The following is a 19289-nucleotide window of genomic DNA, read 5'->3' on the forward strand; positions in this document are numbered from 1 at the left end:
AATGAATGACAACCTTCAAACTTGCCTATGTGGGCAATAGGGCCATAATCAATTCAGAGAAGATGATGTTTACAGTGTGTTTAGGAAGGCTGGTCTCCTGGCAGCTGAGGGTCTGCAAAGGATGGGTGGTGACTGAAAGATGGAAGACTGGTTAGTAGAATTGCAGTGTGATTAAAGGATTAAGAAATAAGCAGGAATGCTTAAAGGCTATATTTTTTTAAATGGCAAATGAGTAGGCATTTCAAAGCAAAATTGAGTTACATCTTTATATGGCGTCTCCACTAGGAGGTGCCTTGGAGAAGAGGAAAGCTGAACTAAGAAAGATTTCCTATCATGGGCTTGCAGTTGGCTTTTTAATATTTTATCTCATTGGATAATGATCACAAAACATGAGTGTGTATCTCTATTTTTTAGTAAAGGAAACAGGCTGAGAAAGTATAAATAATCTAGTCTCTCTACAATAACTTGGGGAGCTGAGATTTGCAGTAATTGATGATTCCAAAATTGATGTTTTTCCCACTAGTTCATATCACATTTCTAATCAAGATGAAGGAAGAAGAGGGAAAAGCTGAATTCTGGAACTGGAAAAAAATAGAGTGTATATCTTTGGAAATGTGCTTGCTGACTCAGAGTGACATAGAGGTACAGCTAACAATCAAATTAAATGCAGTTCTTGATGAGCTAAACATACTCTGAAGTAATAAGCATGATACATTTATTTTCCATTTCCTCTCTGTGGCTAGAGATTCAAAGGATAAAGTCATTAAAAATCTTTCAGATGTTTGCTTTTTCTGGTGAAATGAGAGTGTACTAGGTCTGGAAAGAGAATGTTCTAATGAACAAGACTTATTTATACTTGATGAATATAATGGTATAAGAATCAATGCAGTCCCTCTTCTGTATGCAAGGATCTTCTAGTAGTTCAAAGGTGTATATTTGTTCTGCAGATGAACCAAAGCTCTGTCTGCCATGAACAGACTAAGCCGAGACATTAACTTTACATTTTAAGACAAAGCTCCATGTCCCCTAAGAGGGCTCATCATATCTCCGGCTGATGGTAGCTGGATTTTGCATGCAGAAGGAAAAAGCAAGTTTCAGGTCAGCAAGGAACATGTTCAACCATCAAGAGGACGCCAGACAGTCTCAGGGGGGTTGGACTGATTCCGCGGCCTTTGCTAGTGTGGGTGGAGGACCAGGGAAACAGTCATGTCTTCTCCTAAGTTGGTCTGTTGGCTACAAGGTATCAAGAAGAAGTGCCTTTCTTTCCTGAGGGCCCACCTGTCCCCTTAGCATCCTTGGCTCTGATCTGCATGGGCAAGGTCCAGCCTTCACATCCAAGGCTGCAGTCACCTTGTATCAATTCAGGGTCATGGCTACAGAGCTTCTGCCCTCATTCTTTTTCATGTGTAACTCCTGTACCCAGACAGGACAAATGCCCATCATCTGGAGTTTTACAGCTCACAGCTGCCTGGTTTGCATCTGTACCACATAAGACCTTAGATAATGCAATGACATCTGGCCTAAAGGTGGCCAGGGACCCGTGGGATGGAATCATTGTTTGGGCGCATTCCAACTACTGCTAATGTAGCCCAGATGACACTAGACATGAAGTGATAAACAATAATATACCCAAACTACTCTTGAGCTGCCGCTGCTCAGTTGATGTTTATTGATGTTACAGAGCAAGTATCCTGGGGTCCATATGTTCAGATTCTAATCATAAAGTGATTTTGCTTCCCTCCAAAGAGAGGTTTAAAATGTCCCTCTTACTTCTCCAAGTCACAGAATGACTGCTCCTGCAGAGAAAATGCAGACTTCTGTTTAGATGGAGAGTGAGCTCCTGCTTTAATACAGACTCAGGAAGCAATATGCAGGGCAAAGCTTAGACATCCACTCATACACTGGGGACTTCGAGACCATGCTATGAGCGAATACTGAAGCAAAACTGAGACCCAGTTATGTCCCTGAAGTTGGAAGCTTACTCTCCAGTCCAGGCCAGACCACTTGCAGCAAGAGCAGGGAAACCATCCTGACAGAAGAGAAACAGAACAACAAACAGAAAGAGAGCTAGCACCCCAACCTCCAAGGTTTGGAGTTCTTACCAGTATGAGTCAAGAGATGCTGGAGAACGAGCTCCTACCGTACTCTGTGTAGCATCTATAAGAATGTGTGGTTAATGGTATCTAACCACCTTCGCACAGTTTGAGCATCTTCATAAAAATTCTAGTTTAAAAATATAAAAACTAAAATGTCAGCAGAAATCCTTCTGGGAACTGTTATTTACAGCTGATTGCACTGGATGCCTATCTCAGCATCAGCAGCACTGACTCCCCTGCCAATGCTGACAGGTACAGGGATATGCAATCCGCAACCAATGTTCTGCAAGTGTCCCAGGTAGAACACCTCTGTCCTCAGCGATGAAAGAAAAAAGCAAAGTCTGGAGCATATAGGTGGGTCTTCCTCAGCACCCAGTGTACACTCTGTGCAAAGGAAGAGTTGGCCGCTTTAGTTGGTAAAGCTATTGAGTGTCTAACTGGGCAGATCATTCAGAAATGTACATTTTTTTTTTTTTTTTTTTTTTTTTTTTTGTGGTACGCGGGCCTCCCACTGCTGTGGCCTCTCCCGCTGCGGAGCACAGGCTCCGGACGCGCAAGGCTCAGCGGCCATGGCTCACGGACCCAGCCACCCCGCGGCATGTGGGACCCTCCCAGACCGGGACACGAACCCGCGTCCCCTGCATCGGCAGGCGGACTCCCAACCACTGCGCCACCAGGGAAGCCCAGAAATGTACATTTTTTAAAAGATATTAAACAGTGTTGGAAATGGTGTTTTTAGCAGAAAGGAAAATGCAAGAAAGAAAAAGAGGAAGAGAGAGATTGCTCTAGTAGCATGGAGCCCTGTTATTTTATTGCTGTAGATTTAAACTGATGGCCTGGTGATGTCCATGACACAGCACCCCTCTGTCAGATTTCTTCTATTTCATATTCCTGAGGTCCCCCTTTGCTTGCCCACTGCTCAGTCATCCTTGTGGTGCTGTGTTGATCCGCTTTTAGAGAATGAAATTCACCATCATTGGCCATTTCCTTGTTAATCCGAATCTAGGATTATACTCTAGAATCCACTTGTTGCCAATAGAGTTGACACAATCTGTGAATTAGTGGATACGAGAGTGGAGATATGGGAGTTAACACAAAGCTTTGAGCCAGATGTCCAAGTTTTCCAGTTCTTCTCTGTATGAACAGTTGGCTTATCTTCAAAAATGAAAAATATCAGTACTTCAGAGTTGGTCTAAGGATCAGAGGACGTAAACATGAACATGTATAAAGTCCCTAATGTATAGATAGATCCTTTGCACACAGTCGATACTTAAATATATTCTTCTCATGCTCTGTAATAAGTAACATTGTACAACACATTAAATATGCAAATAGTTTTGATTAGCATCATCATATTCTAATTTCACAACTGTCCTATGAGGTGAGCAAGACAGCCCAGCTTAGAATTGGAACATTCAGATCCATGTACTGAATGTAGCCTGAGGTACTCAGCTTACACCAAGGAACTGGACCCTAAGCCCTGACTCTGCTCTCTGTAGTAGGTATCCCATTGGATAGAAGATTATCCTGGTTTAGCATAATTTGAGCTGGATCATTGCCTTCAGGTTTTGCCTTCATTGTCCTGTTTTAAGAGAGGTCTGCTCCATTCTCTTCTAGAAAAGTGCCCCTCTTCTTAGGCAATCCCTACCATACCATCCTAGGTTATTCTTCTAAGCACGTATCACTCTTTTCTTCATCCTCTCACAAGACTGTAGAATCTGTAAGGGCAACATTTAGCCCTAAGCCTGGCACTCAGCAGGTGTGAAAATATATTTTTTTGTAAGTTAAACAGAAAGTAACTAATATTATTTTTGAAGACACCCTTATTAATTAAGTCTATTTCCACTTAAAATGTTGAAAATCCTCTTAATGTGTCCAGAACTTCATTGGGCATATTCCCATTTTATGACATGCCAAAGGCCAGAAGCAGGAATAGCACCAGGCACAAAATAGTCCACAGCTGGCGACCACCAATTGCTCACTGAGCCCGTCTGGACTCAGCCTGCTCTGAAGAGTGAAGGTAGTGATTGCTTCACACAGCACGCTGGGAACCTGGATGCAGAAGTCGATGTGAATGCACATACACACATCCTGCCTGTGCTGGAGTTTGCTGGTGTAGATTTCCAGGATGGGATGGGAGAGGAGGATGGGATGTTCTGACATCCACAAAGAACTTATTTTCATTAAGAGGAAAGAAAACTACCCCCTCCAACAACCCTGAAATAGTGAATGCAATTTACCATCCAGGGCTACTTTAGCACTGCACTTGATACCGTCAATTCCAGTCCCTCATGGGGTATTGGTAAGTCTGTCTGAGCTCTCAGCCCAAGTCTTGGGACTTTGATCCCAGAGTCAGCCTTGGGACAGATTATCCTCTTGGAGCGTTTCTGAGAAAAAAAAAGCAAGAAAAGGAAAGAAAACTGGTGATTTGGAAAATCTTAGAATCACACTGAGAAGACCAAGTAACAAAATCGTATGAGGACAGAAGAGATTCCAAAAGAGAAAATAAGAATCAGTAGTTAAGCACCAAACAGGGACAGAAGCGCAGAAGATAGAGTAAGAGAGAGAGGGAGGGAGGGAGGAGAGAGAGAGAGAGAGAGAGAGAGAGAGAGAGAGAGAGAGAGAGAGAGGAAGGGGGGGGGAAAACAGCCTGTCTGCTGAGAACAGTTGTTCTGAGGAGTATCAGCACACTTGACACTCCCCTTTATCTGTTGGTAAGAGTCTGGTGCACAGGTGACCACTGAGTTAAACAAAGATAGAGTCCAGGCACATTTGTGACATGGGAAGTGCCTAACTCAGAGCCTAGTGTACACAGAGGGTAAACACACAATGAAGTGAGTCACTCCCCACTTCCTGCAGCTCTGATGTGAAGACTTCATGGTCAACACCTGGAAGGAACACTTCTGAGTTTCGACCACCCTCTGAGTGGGATCAGATTCCAGGCCGCCCTATATTATGTACTTTAAATGTACAGTCAAGGCTGTCTAGACCCATGCCAGGCTGACCCTCCACCTGTGCCGTGTGGCTTCAAATATAAATACAGAGCTGCTAAGTTCTTACTGCAGTGTTTTCTGTAAACAACTAATAAATTGTGAAGAGAATCTGGTATCCACCAAGCTCTTTTATGACAAAGAAAACATTACCACTGCTCAACATTGTTTTTGCTGACTGAGGGAAGCCCCTCAAGGAATGTCTCCCATCTGGGTTCAAAAACAACAGTAATTCTTAAAATGATCAATTCAGTGCTAGGTCATTTTTCTCAGTCTCCAATATATTTTGGGTTTCAGTAGCCTCTGAGTGCAAATACGGTCCTCTGCACCTTAATATTAAAAACTGTGATCTAAGTCACAACTTATTTTCTAGCAAAATTCCCAAACTTTTTACAGAGTTCCTTACCACAAATTTTTGTGGGTCTCAGAGAGATGAACGTGTGACCAGGACAAGGATGCCATCTGCTTGTCTGATGCTCTGGACCAGAGGGTACACACATCCAGGTGATGCTCAAGACAAAACCTCCTGTTGACCCACAGCCAGAGGTGGAGCCATGCATCTAAATGTAGTCTCTGTTAATGGAGTCTGACACCTGATGCAAAAAAAATAATAATAATCATGTTAAAAATACATAGAAGTGTATTGCCCCTGAGTTTCCAGTTCTGGGGTTTCTCTCCCTGTAACTTCTACTACTAGTATTACTGAGCCACTGCTATTACTGTCTCCATTCTGCTGACAGACGGAGTCCCTAAACCCTGAATAATTCAAGTCCGTATGGCTTCTCAAGGTAATAGAGTAACATTCCCTCTTTCTATGAGACACCTCGGTCACATGTGCCCCAGACCAAAACTGCCTCAGCTCCAAGTTGAATGATCCTTTCAGTTCATGCTGCCAAGATACCTGGATCAAAATATATTTATCTAATCATCTATACTTCGCCAGATACGGGTTCCTCTTTTCCAAGGATTTATGAATTACACAGAACCAATCCATCCCAGCTATTCATTTTCTGCCTTCGAACCTCAGGTACTTTTATTCTCCGAGGTGTCTCAGCCTCTAACTAAATACATTGATGAAATTAATTATCTGAAGAGGAATGCAACCACCACATTTACTTTAATCCTCCCAAAGAGCCTGAGCTCCATGGTTCATATGGAATAAAAATGGACTTCTAAGGTAGCGTTTCTTTTGACGCGCAAAAAAATCTCTTAAATAATTTTTTTTTATTCTGGTCTTGTACATGAGAAAATCCTCCACAGTTATACAGCTAGGAAGTATCAAAACTTGCATCCAGTCCTGAGTTATCAGATTCATAGTGTATGCTTTTGCTGCTCTCATTAATTCACAGGTTAACATGAAATTGCATGTTAATTGTTCCACAGTTTATAGTTGTATCACTAGCTAGACTATGAGATTCTGAAAGACAAGTCCACACCTGTACTTCTTTTCTGTCCCAGTAAAAGACCCAGCAGATGACTGTCTACATAATGCTCAAGAAAAAGTGATATTAGCTTGAATTGAATTGAGTCACGTTTGGCTGGGTAGAATTAAATTCATGCTCTCATTGATGAGGCTATTAATAACCTTGACCCTGTGCAAGCCACACTTAGCTGTAACTGGCATGCCCCCTCACACTGAAGCCACATGATCACTGAGTTTGAGAAACTACCATTGATGACGGCAATGACTGCAACTTCTGAAGCTATCAATCATTACCTCTCACAATTTCCAGAGATTGTAAAAGGTGGTGGAACGAAACATGGCTTAGGAGTCTGAGAAATGTGGGTTAAAAATCCCCTTTCCATTGTAGAGAACTGCTCAAATGTTGGCAAGTTGCATAACGTCTTTGGACCTCTGTCTTGAAATCTATAAAAATGGTTATAATACCACATACTTGTAAGGTCATTGTGCAATTTTAATGTGATACAATATGCTGACCTGTAGGGTAAACCATCAAGCTACAGTAGTTCACTTCTCAACTTGTTTCTTTTCCATCCTATTCCTAGTATCAAGTGGACTCAATGTACTAATGAAAACATCCAAACAAAGCTATCAGCTAATTGGATTAGATCTCAGACTTTTCCTCTAGTCTTGTATAGTCATTTCTGCAGAAGGGAGTATAATGTTCTAGCAAGAGCCCAAACCTCTGGCTTTTGATAGATATTTGCTGCTGCTCCTACTGCTACCACTTCCATATACAAAAGAACATAGCAAGTGTGTAGTTGATACACCATGGGGGTCCCCATGAGTACCTGTAGGAAAGTGAAATAGTCTATGGATATTCTGGAGAAATTCATAGAAAAACATGAAGGACTGAATTCTAGGACTGAATGCTGGGTCATTCTGGCTGTAAAATCCAGGAGGGATTGAATTTTCCTTTCTTTCCACAGGAGGAGAAAATAATATGAATGACTGTATTGGGCCAATATCATTATATTATTTGTGCTCTCTATAACTGCTAGTATTATAATCTTCACTCATCCACATCGTCATCATCAATGAGCATTTTTAACCTGACTACATGTATAAGACAACAAAGTGCATAATACAAATCAAAAAACAAATGCATATTTAAAAAGAATATTTTAACTGGCTATCATTTTATTTCAAAAATGGCAAGTTCTTCCAAAATTGATATTTCTTTGTTAAAGTGATGGCTGGATAACAGTTCTTGAATCACTGTTTCCAAATTTCCCATGGAAATAAGCATTAAATTAGAATCTGAAAACATTAGTCTATGATCTGCTAGATCCAAGAAAGACTTTTCTTTAACTGATACTTTATGTCTATATATTGAAAGGTTCCTTTGAAAACTCGTAAGTCATGAAAACTCCCCAGAAAAATGTACATCCACACCCACACACACAACCTGTGGGCCTCAGATCTAGAATACCAAGATTGCAGGTGCCTGAACTAGGGACCAAATGTCAAAGAGAGAATGTCAGGAAGGAAACAGAGTCAAAGTGCCCCCTCATACCTTGCACTGTCCTTCTGGAACCTGCTTAGCTGGACAATGGCCATAAAAGTCATACCCACATACTACAAGGGGAGCGGGATTTCACCCTCCTCATCCTCTATCTAGAATCATGAAATCTTAATATTCTGCTTCTTGAACTTTGCTAATTTTCGTGGTACAACTGTATGAGGACATAGCCATTAAAAATCAGTACAGATGAATATTCATTAACATAAAGTTATTTACAAATGTTTAGTGAAATATTAGTTTGTAAAACTATACACACACACATGCATAGTGATTGAACTTAGGGGAAAAAGTTTTAATATTGGGTATCTCTGATGAGTTTATGAGTCCTAGTTTTTCTAGTTTCTTCTATATTTTTTATCTTGTGAGAGCATTTTGTGTTATACCTATATATTTTTTAATTAATTTATTTTATTTTTGGCTGTGTTGGGTCTTCGTTGCTGCGCGGGCTTTCTCTAGTTGCGGCGAGCGGGGGCTACTCTTCGTTGCGGTGCCCAGGCTTCTCATTGCGGTGACTTCTCCTGTTGTGGAGCACGGGCTCTAGGCGCGCGGGCTTCAGTAGTTGTGGCATGTGGGCTCAGTAGTTGTGGCGCACGGGCTTAGTTGCTCCACGGCATGTGGGATCTTCCTGGATCAGGGCTCAAACGCGTGTCCTCTGCATTGGCAGGCGGATTCTTAACCACTGCGCCACCAGGGAAGTCCCTGTTATGTCTATATTGTTCACAAAAGCCAAAACTAATTTTTAATATTTTATAGGATCTGACTGAAATGCAATACCAAATTACAATCTTTATTTCAAACAGAAAGTAGCAAAAATGACATCAGAAACTCGAATTAACATTTTGTGGAATACATATCTTAAACCGATACTGAACTCCATACTTAATAGTGAGTCACTGCAGGCATTTTAATTTAAATCAGGAAATAGATTTAGATGGCTGCTCCATTTCTAGCCAACACAGTAAGACCTGAAACATCAAACAAACAGATCTACTAGAACAGGATGCAAATTAGCAATATCTGTGGATGACATGACAGGCCACCTTCCCCAAAGAAAAAGTATTAACTCCACACTTTTAAAACTAACAGTAACATTTCGAAAATACAGGAAGTGTAAAATTACAAGTTATAACCACCCGTAAGCAACTCACAATTTTAAAGTAACTGTGGTTAAATTTATCTTTCTGTTTTATATCTTTACAAATGATTTGCTTATAAAATTAACAAACTGGTATCATATAGTATAGGATACACTCACATATGTATTCAGTTTTGTATTCTACATTTCCATGTCATTAAATATGTCTCAGAAATATAACCAAAGGAAATATTCCATTGATGTATTTGTCATATTGATATACTGTTTTGATATATTAATGTAATGAAAATGTAATTTTCTTCCATGAGCTAGGTTTTAGATTTCTATCACTGTTCTGTAGATTTGTAATTTATGCATCCAGGGTTGTGAGTCTACCAAATGGTTATCACTAAAAGTTATTTTAAATAGAATTCTGATTTTGTCATGCCTCTTTACAGCTTTATGGCTTTGTAAGTATGTTCTCTATTTTATGTCTCTATATCTAATGAAAATATTGCTAAAAATGGGACAGAAAATGTTCTTATCAAAAGTCTCACTGAAGATGATAGCTCAATAAAGCAAGAAGAAAAAATATGTATATGAAAAACAATGAACTTTTATTATACAATAACAAAAACTGCTCTTATAGACAATATATTGAGTGAAAAATACTATTTGTTTCCATTTACAAGTTCAAGGGCAGACAAAAATATTCTATGGTGATAAAGGTTAAAAGAATGTTTTCCTGGGGCTTCCCTGGTAGTGCAGCGGTTGAGAGTCCACCTGCCGATGCAGGGGACACGGATTCGTGCCCTGGTCTGGGAAGATCCCACATGCTGCGGAGTGGCTGGGCCCGTGAGCCATGGCTGCTGAGCCTGCGCGTCCAGAGCCTGTGCTCCGCAACGGGAGAGGCCACAACAGTGAGAGGCCCGCGTACTGCAAAAAAGAAAAAAAAAAAAAACAACCCCAAAAAGAATGGTTTCCTTTTAGAGTGTGGTAATACCTGGAAGGCAGCAAGAGGGAGAATTTTGGATTCTATGTAAGGTTTTGTATTTTGTGAGTGATGGTTGGTTACATGGAGGTGTGTTTGCTTTAAGCAAAAAAAAAGCGATAAAATAAAGTAAAAATGCACTAAGTTTTGTGCACTTTACTGTATGTTATAGTTGTAATGAAAAGTTAAAAAGCAAATATGTTGCATCTGGTATTTAGAACTGCACATTGGAAGAAGCAAATATACCTAGTATTACACAATGCAAATATAATACTTAAATTTAACTTTAAGCAATTGCATAAGCCATGACCATTAAAATATGTATACAGGTCATTGTAGTCTGTGTCACCCACCTTATGTCCTAGAATTTTTAACTATCAATTAATAAACTAATAAATAAGTTTGCTAAATTACTTGTGATGAGAAGGCAAGTAGTCCAGGAGATTTGGTGTGAAACTTCCTGCTCGCCCCAGTACTTTGAAGGCTGCCAGGTGTCACAGTAGTAGGCATGGAAAGGTCAGTTATTAAAACAGGATTTAATTCATTCTACACATTTAGTCCTTTAGTTTAATGTTCCTAAAGTTAAATCATGAACCTATGATTCCTGTAAGACACTATGGAATATATCAGACAAAAGGTAAATAAGTCTGAATATTTCACTTGCTCTTAACTAATATCTATTCCTGTCCAATAATCACGCACCAAGTGTGTATTTACCCTTAAGACCTCAAGGCTATGCTTCCTCCAATTTCCAATGAACACATATATTTATGTGCTTCTGGTATGTGGAAATCAAGACTCCTCTGCCATCATCAATAAGTGTGTGAAGTGAACCCGCTTATTATTGGGGATGCAGATGAGTTTAGGCTAATAATTGGCCAAATGAGTTATTGTGGGTGTGAGACTAGAGCTTGGGTAATGAATTCTCTCAAAGAGGGGGGTGGAATTTCTAGCTATCTACTACCAAGTCTCAAAAAGCTACCGCTGAGGAAACCAAACAGCAATGTCAAGTCCAAAGAGTGAACTTAAGGCCAAAATAATGAAAAACAGACAAAGGTCAGTTTGTTGAAAGCAAATAAAATTGGGATAAATGCAGATGGGAGGAAAGGAAAACGTTTAGTGTGACTGTCAAAGATGACTCTGTCACAATAATGGGTGTGTTTGCCTGGCTCTGAGGAATAAGACCAAAGCCAACAATGACATATGCACTTACCCACAAGCACAGAGGCCGTGAATATAGAGGAGGACCATAAAAAGTCGGGAGACTAAAGGAAAAAGTCAAAAACACTGAAAGAGAATATTTGGACTTGAGGAAGAGAAGCATTTGGTCACAGCCAGGTTTGGTCAGGGTTTCCCAATCTCATCAGCTTAGACAATTTAGACTGGATAATTCTTTGTTGTAAGGACATATCAGGAAGTTTAGCAACATCCCTGACCTCCACCTATTAGATACTGGAAGTACTTCCCCTTCCCTCCAGGAACAACCAAAAATGTCTCTAGAAATGTCCCTCAAGGGACAAAATCACACTCAGTTGAGAACCACTGGGCTAAATGAAAAGTTAGTAGTAGAATTTATTGTATCAGATGCTTACTTATTACATATAATTACACTTGAGTAAAATATGTAGAAATTTTTATGTATTTCAGTTCATAAAGTACCTTTATGTCTGTGCTTTGCAAAGATCAGAATTAAAGAATTCCTCAAAGTTTGTTTCAAATTTGGTAGACTTTTATTTGAGTTGGCCCTTCTTGACCGTTACATTTAAAATTCTGGTGATTGTAGAGAAAGTCTATGTAAGCAGCCTCCCCTACAATGCCTAAGCCTGGCTTGGTTAGCTCCAGAAGTCACTCATTACCCACTGACGTTGTACCAGATGATACAAGTAAGACCACCCGCCAAACTTGTGATGCAGGCAGTGGGCATCATAGACTCCTTTATTCAACAGGTAATTATTCAGCAGTTACAATGTGAACTTGTATTAGATTCTGAGAAAATAATAGTTAAAAAAGAAAGGTATGGACCCCTACCCTCGTGAACTTTAGTGTCTAAAGTACAAGTTCAAGTTCAGAGGCAGGAGGAAAGCTTTTGTGATGCAGGACTCTTAGAAGGCTTCCTCCAAGACGCATAAGAAACCAGTTTCTCTGGTCTTGAGGGGATATTTGTAAATAATTACATAGGTATAAATTTCAGGCTATTGAAGAAATTACTATATTACAAGTGCCTCACATGGCCCCAGCTTACTTTCTGAGTCACTCAGGGAGGAAAGGAGAGGATGGCAAATCCCTGTAGATGTCACCAATGATAGAAGCCCTGCTTTGGAGATGGAGGATTCTGCCTTCAACAGGCAGCCAAAGTGACTCCCAAAGTAGAGTACCTATAGAGATGGGAGAGGCTTTTATAGAGAATAGGCTACCAGTAGTTCTGAAGATCAATTCTGCAGCTAAGTACCTTAGAAACTTTTTTACAAATTTTGCATCTCTATCCACCCACCTACTTATAAGAGGAAAAGTAGTTCTACAGTACCAGTAAATAAGTGAGATCGTAATCTCAGACTTTGTACTTATTTTCTACTTAGTTATAAAACCTATTTCCTGATTTCAGACAACATACTGGATTTTTACTTTCTATCTGAATTTACTACTTCGGCTTTTCATTAGAGATTTATAGGCAACCAGTGGAAAAATTAAAAAAGGACAAATTGATGATGTAGTACCAGTTTTGCAATTTTTGTTGCTTTTTTTTTTTTTTTTTTTTGCAGTGAGTAATCCCTCTGGAAAAATCCCCTTACTACCAAATCCAACTGGACTACGGTAGGACTTTATAGAAATGTCTGGCCTGCATGACCACAACAAAAATAATGGTATCAAGCGATGAAAAATAAAATCCCCATGTCACCACTATGCATTACGTTAGCGTCACTTTCCTTTTGTTCTGAGTATGCCATCAATAGTAAGGATACCCTTGTGTAAAGGATTTTGGGGAAAAGGAACAGCAACAAGTGCTTGAACCCAATGTCCAGCACACTACTCTTTCTAGTAAAAGATACGCATACATACATATTATGCATTTAGCAAATCCACCATGAAAGGAATTGTGTTTGCTAGCCATGAAGATTTGTTTAGGTCAGCAACGGGAAATCCTAATTAAAGGGGCAAAGACAGAGAAATGGCTTAGAATTTCCAGTCACTGGGAGGAAATGTTTAATGAATATTTTATAATTTCACATATCATTGAGCCACAACACGAGTGTTTTTACATCTGAGAAATCCTTCACTGGTCTTGAGTTTTGAAAGTTTTGAGTATGAGGCATGGCTCATGGGTTTACCCCAAGCCTGACTTCATCCGAATGCAGCCTCTCTGCAGCCTTGTTCCTGAAAAAGAACCTTCAGGATAGAGTTTCATCCACAAAAAGATCTTCACAGAAGGAGACGGGTCAAAATGACCCATCTTAGATGAAGGACACCATAGGAACTCTGCTAGAATTACAAGCCACTGGCTTTTAGTGGAGGCATATTGTGATGGTTTCCATTTCAAAGGGACTTGAATTGGAATCTCCTGATTTTCCACTTTATTTATTTATGCATATGCATTCCTTCATTTACATCAATTAGCATGCACTTAACCTCCAGGGCCTCTGTTTCCTAATCTGTAAAATGAAAATGTTAATGGTATCATGATCGCTAGGTCACTACAGAAATACTCATGTTAATATACAAGCAATGTTTAGAAAGATTCCCAGTACAGAATAATGATAGTAGTTACTGCCCTGATTAGAACATTGGACAGTATGAGATGCTTCACAAGGGCAGAGATCTCTGCTCCCTGTGAGTTCCACGAGGGGTGTCTGCTATAAGGCGAGAACCTCAGCAAATATTTGTGAAATAAAAGATAAATAGTTTGACATCGTTCTGCCACGATGTATCTAGAAAGATGAGTCTAAAAGAAAATTTGAATACTCCTTTACATGCAAAGGTAAGCTCCCAAGAAAGGAAGGGAAATCCATCCACTAAGGCCAGTAGTGGCAATCCATCCACTAAATCCATCCACTAAAGCTGTTTATGTTCAGGAAGGCTTTGAAGCCACCACCTGTCCTGGAAGTGCCTTCCAATCCCAGAAGGACTGGAATTCAGTGTCATAAATGCATCTCTCTAGTCCTATGCCTAGTACAGAGGCTAAAACAGGATAAATGTTCAAAAATCACTTGCTAAATTATTGAGGGGTGGAACGAAGGGAGGGAGGGAAGCAGGAGGTTAAATTCATTTTCTTTTCCTGACCCATCCATCCTAAATTGGGTGGTCAGTTTCCCAATGGGAAAGACTGGTCTTCATGGAGTTATGAGCGCTTTCTCTAACAGTGCTCCTGAAATCATTTGTATGCATACGGTAGTGGCTAGGCAAGAATAGCAATGTGCAGCTACAGGGCACTTTTATAATTTTATGTGCCCCTGTAACAGTTAATGTGTTATAACGGGGAGAGGAAAGAAAACCAGAGTTTGAGATGCCCTGAAAGCTTGAGATCAAATCTTATACTGGCCCCTTACTAGCTATGTGATCTTGGGCATTCTACCTAACCTCTTTGCTTCTCAGTTTCTGTATCTGTAAAACCTGGATAACATGCAGCACGCTGGCTTGATGTGAGAACTGAGTGAATTTTCGTATAATATGTTTGAAACACTTTGAGACAGTACCTGGCACGCAATCAATGCTCAGAACAATTTATTTCCTCCCTAAGGGGTTTGAATTCCAGACTTCACCCACATCAACCCACCGCCCTAAATATCTGAGTAACCAGAAGCTGCCACATTGCTCTCTAACCCCAGTGTGTATATAAAGCAGCTGAGAACATTCAAGAACCCAGAGCTCTGTCTCGCCATCCTAGTGAATGAAAGCCTGAGTGAGTATAAGCCAGCAATTGGGCTTTTCTCCTTAGTCTACCTCATTCCGAACTAGAGCCCAAAGCAACTGCAGCATCCAGCTGGAATTTCTGTCGTTGAAAAGATTTCCCACTGTGCTGCCTGGGTGGGTTTCCCGAAGAAGGAGAAACAGGGACTTTTACAAGAGCCTCCTCCAAGGTCTGAAGGACATGTTTTCGCTGGCTCGGGACTGGGGCCCTGTATTAACGGCAGAGACATTAGCAAAACACTGACCACAGTTTTCTATTTTCCTGTCTGTGGAATGCGGCTTAGTCCTCAGGACTGATGGTGAATTATTTCTCCTTACATAACTATTTCTTCTCTGAAGTCTGTTTAGAGGGTAATAAGAAAGGTAATGCTCTGTTTGTGGTCCCCAGGCTGGGGCGCCTAACAGACGAGGTCCCCCCCAGTAGTTAAAATCAGCTGGAGAGTCCCAACTCTGCATGTACACTCAGTGGAAAAGGACAATATGGTTTTTGACACCAAGCTCTCATTCAGACGCGCGCGTGCGCGCACGCACACACACACACACACACACGGCTGCACAAAGAGAGAGTGAGAGATACTGAAAAGAAGGTTGCAGCATCAGTGACTTCTTCGAAATCTTTATCTTATTTTTTGCTGATCTGACATGTTGGTTTCCATAGCAACCTAGGGTGGCCTGGATAACACGTGAAGTTAATTTCAGAGAGGTCTGCAGAGCCAAGCAGAGCATTTTCGATGAAAGCTGCTTCTTGTCTCCCAGGAACTGCAGTCACTGAGCTCCAGGAAGTATTAGCACATGTGAACTTGGTAATAAAGATACTCTTCAGCCTGGAAGAAAGAAATGTCCTGCTCCTTGTAGTTCTGAGACACCAAAATCAGCAATAGGAGAGAAGGATTTTACCAAATTCATGCTATCTGTGCTTAACTTGCAAGACAAAATTTCCCCAAAGAATTATTCTATCCTTTAAAGCAGAGTTCAGGTTGCTTTTAGGGGCCATGATCAAAACAGAGGACATGACATTAGAAGAGGTGATCCTGAAGGATGGAGTGGACAAAGGTGATGAAAGTTGGCAGGAGTGTTATAGAAACTTAAATAGCTATTAGGGAATATACACTTACACACATGTGTTTATTGGGTTTTTCCATAATTAGTCTGTAAACTCATACATCAGTGAGATGTTGACTGAGCCTTCATGTAATTTATACTTTTCAAAAACAAGGACCTAAATAAAAAATAATATTCTATGGTGAGGTGATGATAAAAATATGAGAATATGAAAATCATTTACCTGCTCTCCACGTGTTCGGGAACAGGGGGGCGGGGGGAGGATCTGCAGTGGCATATGGGGGAAGAGGAACTGGGGAGTGTCACAGAACACTTCTGGAAGAAGATGAAGTCATCAGAGATCAGGCTTAAAGGAAAGGCAGGTGTTAGCTCATTAGCAGGGGAAGCTGGAGTGGTGGGGAAGGACGTGTCAGGAGACTGCATCAAAAAAGACTATATATATGTACATATACATATATATATATATATATATATATATATATATATACACACATCTGAATCACTTTGCCGAATACCTGAAATGCAATATTGTAAATCAACTATACTTCAATTAAAACAAGAAAGTGAGGAAGACTTTGGAAGACAGTGTCTTTGAGGGACATGAAGTCGGAAAGAGGGATAAGGACCAAAATGTGAACTCTAGACTCAGGACCTTGTACTTTGTATCACAGGTGATGAGGGGCAGTTGAAAGTCTTATGCGTGGAAGGGACACGATCAAGTGAGCCTTTGAGACAATCCTCATGGTGGACCGTCTAGAGAATGCACTGGACAGGCCTAGAGACAGCAGAGATGGTTAGGAGGCCACTAAACTGATTAGTCAAAATACTGACAATCATGACCAAGCCAGGAAGACCCTGGAAGACAAGTGACATATTTAAAAAATGGTAAGTGAAATCAGCTGGCATAAGTAACTGATGGGAGGTGGTAGATTAGGAAGCAAAAGACACACACACACACACACACACACACACACACACACACACAGTTTTCAACAGATACTCTGGGGGAGTCTTGAACTGGGGCCTGTATGTGGGCTGGGAGCAAACACAGGGCTATGTGAAGTTAATTCTTTGTCATTCTAAAGCTGATACTCCCTTTCCATGCTGTTCTCATGTTCATTTTGAACACTAAGAGTCTGAATTTGAATTAAAAATTATACTTATGGCACATCTGAAAGGGTAAACTGTGAGACTGGCCAGACCTTTTTCTATTTCTAATAAGAGTCATGATAAAGGACTTGGCTTATGAGACATTGAAACGTGATAAAGCTCCAACGAGATAGCATGGGGGTCACCCAGGAGATACAGAGCAGTGAAACTCTATAGAAAGTCCAGAAGAGAACAAAGTATTTGGAAACATTTGGACATGTTGAAATGTTTGGTTTACTCATTAAATAATGGCAGAGCAACTGGTTACACTTTTGAAAAATAATGTAAAATCCCTAATTTAGGGCCAAGGTAAATATTTTCGTAATAATAAACTCAAGAGAAAATATATGTGCCTACTTACATAAGGGGGTGAAAAAGGCTTTACCAAAAAAGCACAACCATAGAGAGAAACATGAATAAGTTGGATTAAAAAAATCCCTTCTGGGCCTCCCTGGTGGCGCAGTGGTTGAGAGTCCGCCTGCCGATGCAGGGGATACGGGTTCGTGCCCCGGTCTGGGAGGATCCCATATGCCGCGGAGCAGCTGGGCCCGTGAGCCATGGCTGCTGAGCCTGCGCATCCGGAGCCTGTGCTCCGCAACGGGAGAGGCCACAACAGTGAGAGGCCCGCGTACCACAAAAAAAAAAAAAAAAAAAAAAAAAAATCCCTTCTGTCTATCAAAAGATGTCATAAATAAAATTAAAAGGCAATGATCTGGGATAACATTTGCAGTGTATATGACAGCAGAGTTAACCTCTAATATTTAAAGAACTAATAAAATGATATAAAAAGGGAAAGAAATCTAGAAAAAACTGGCAAAGAATGTGAACAGGAAAAACATAAGAGTTATAAATATTCTCTATCTATCCGTCTATCTATCTGTCATCTATCTATAATGTTCATTCTCACAAGAAAGATTTGCAGTGTTGGCAGGAATGTTGATTGGTACAGACTTTCTAAGAAGCAATTAGATACCATGTATCAAAATCATACACTTTATTTCATCTCCAGGCCCCTATCTGATAAGAGGATGTCTATTGTAGTGTTGTTCATAAATTCAAAAGTAGAAAAGAAACCAAAGTTTTCAATAATTGGAATTCTTTATTTAAGTTATGCTACATTTATACAATACAGCGGGATAATGTGGCCATCAGTAATGAAAAAGCACAAGAGTATTTCAGGAAATGCAAATTATTTCTCTTTCCAACACACTAATATGTCAGCTGCATGAATGCAGGGCCTCTGTTTGGTTCACTGTCCTACTTCTAGAGCCTAAAATCTAGCACACAGTAGACCCACAATAAATATATGTAGAAAGCATGATAGTTAAATGCAGCGGGCAGGGTTCTAAGATGACCCATGACTTTTGTCCCTGGTGGCTTTTCCATGGTATGTTACGTTATACAGCAAAAGGGATTTCGCAGTGGAACTAAGGTTACTAATCAGTTGAACTTAGCATAAGGAAGATCATCCAGGTGGGCCTAACTTAACAACAAGGGCCCTTTAAAACGGAGGGATTTCTCCAGAAAGTTTCAGAAGAGGAAGTCAGGGAGCTGAGAGAGATTGGCTGTGGGGTAGACTGTCCATTGCTGAGACGGAGGGGCCACTACCGAGGACCCGAGCAGCCTCTAGGTACGGAGAGTGGTCTCTGGCCAGCATCCAGCAAGGAAAAGGGGCTCTCGGTCCTACAGCTGCAAAGAACTGAGTTCCACCAACAACCTGAATGAGCTTGGAAGCAGATTCTCCCACAGAGACTCTAGCCCCAAGCCCAGCCTGGAGCCCAGCCCCACAGATACCTTGACTTTTGCCCTGTGAGACCCTAAGCAGGGAACCCATCAAGCTTGCCTGGACTTCTAACTTGTAAAACAATGAGATAAATGGTTAAGGCACTAAATTTGTGATAATTTGGTAGGTAGCAATAAAAATTTAATAAATTAGATAAAATAAGCAGGTTACAATACAGGAGTTACACTATGATTCCCTTCTATGTTTATATATACACACATTTGTGAGTTGACAAAAGAAACCCAGCTGAAGTA

The sequence above is a fragment of the Hyperoodon ampullatus genome (assembly GCF_949752795.1).
Source record: "Hyperoodon ampullatus genome assembly, chromosome: 15".
Classification (NCBI taxonomy): Eukaryota; Metazoa; Chordata; class Mammalia; order Artiodactyla; family Ziphiidae; genus Hyperoodon; species Hyperoodon ampullatus.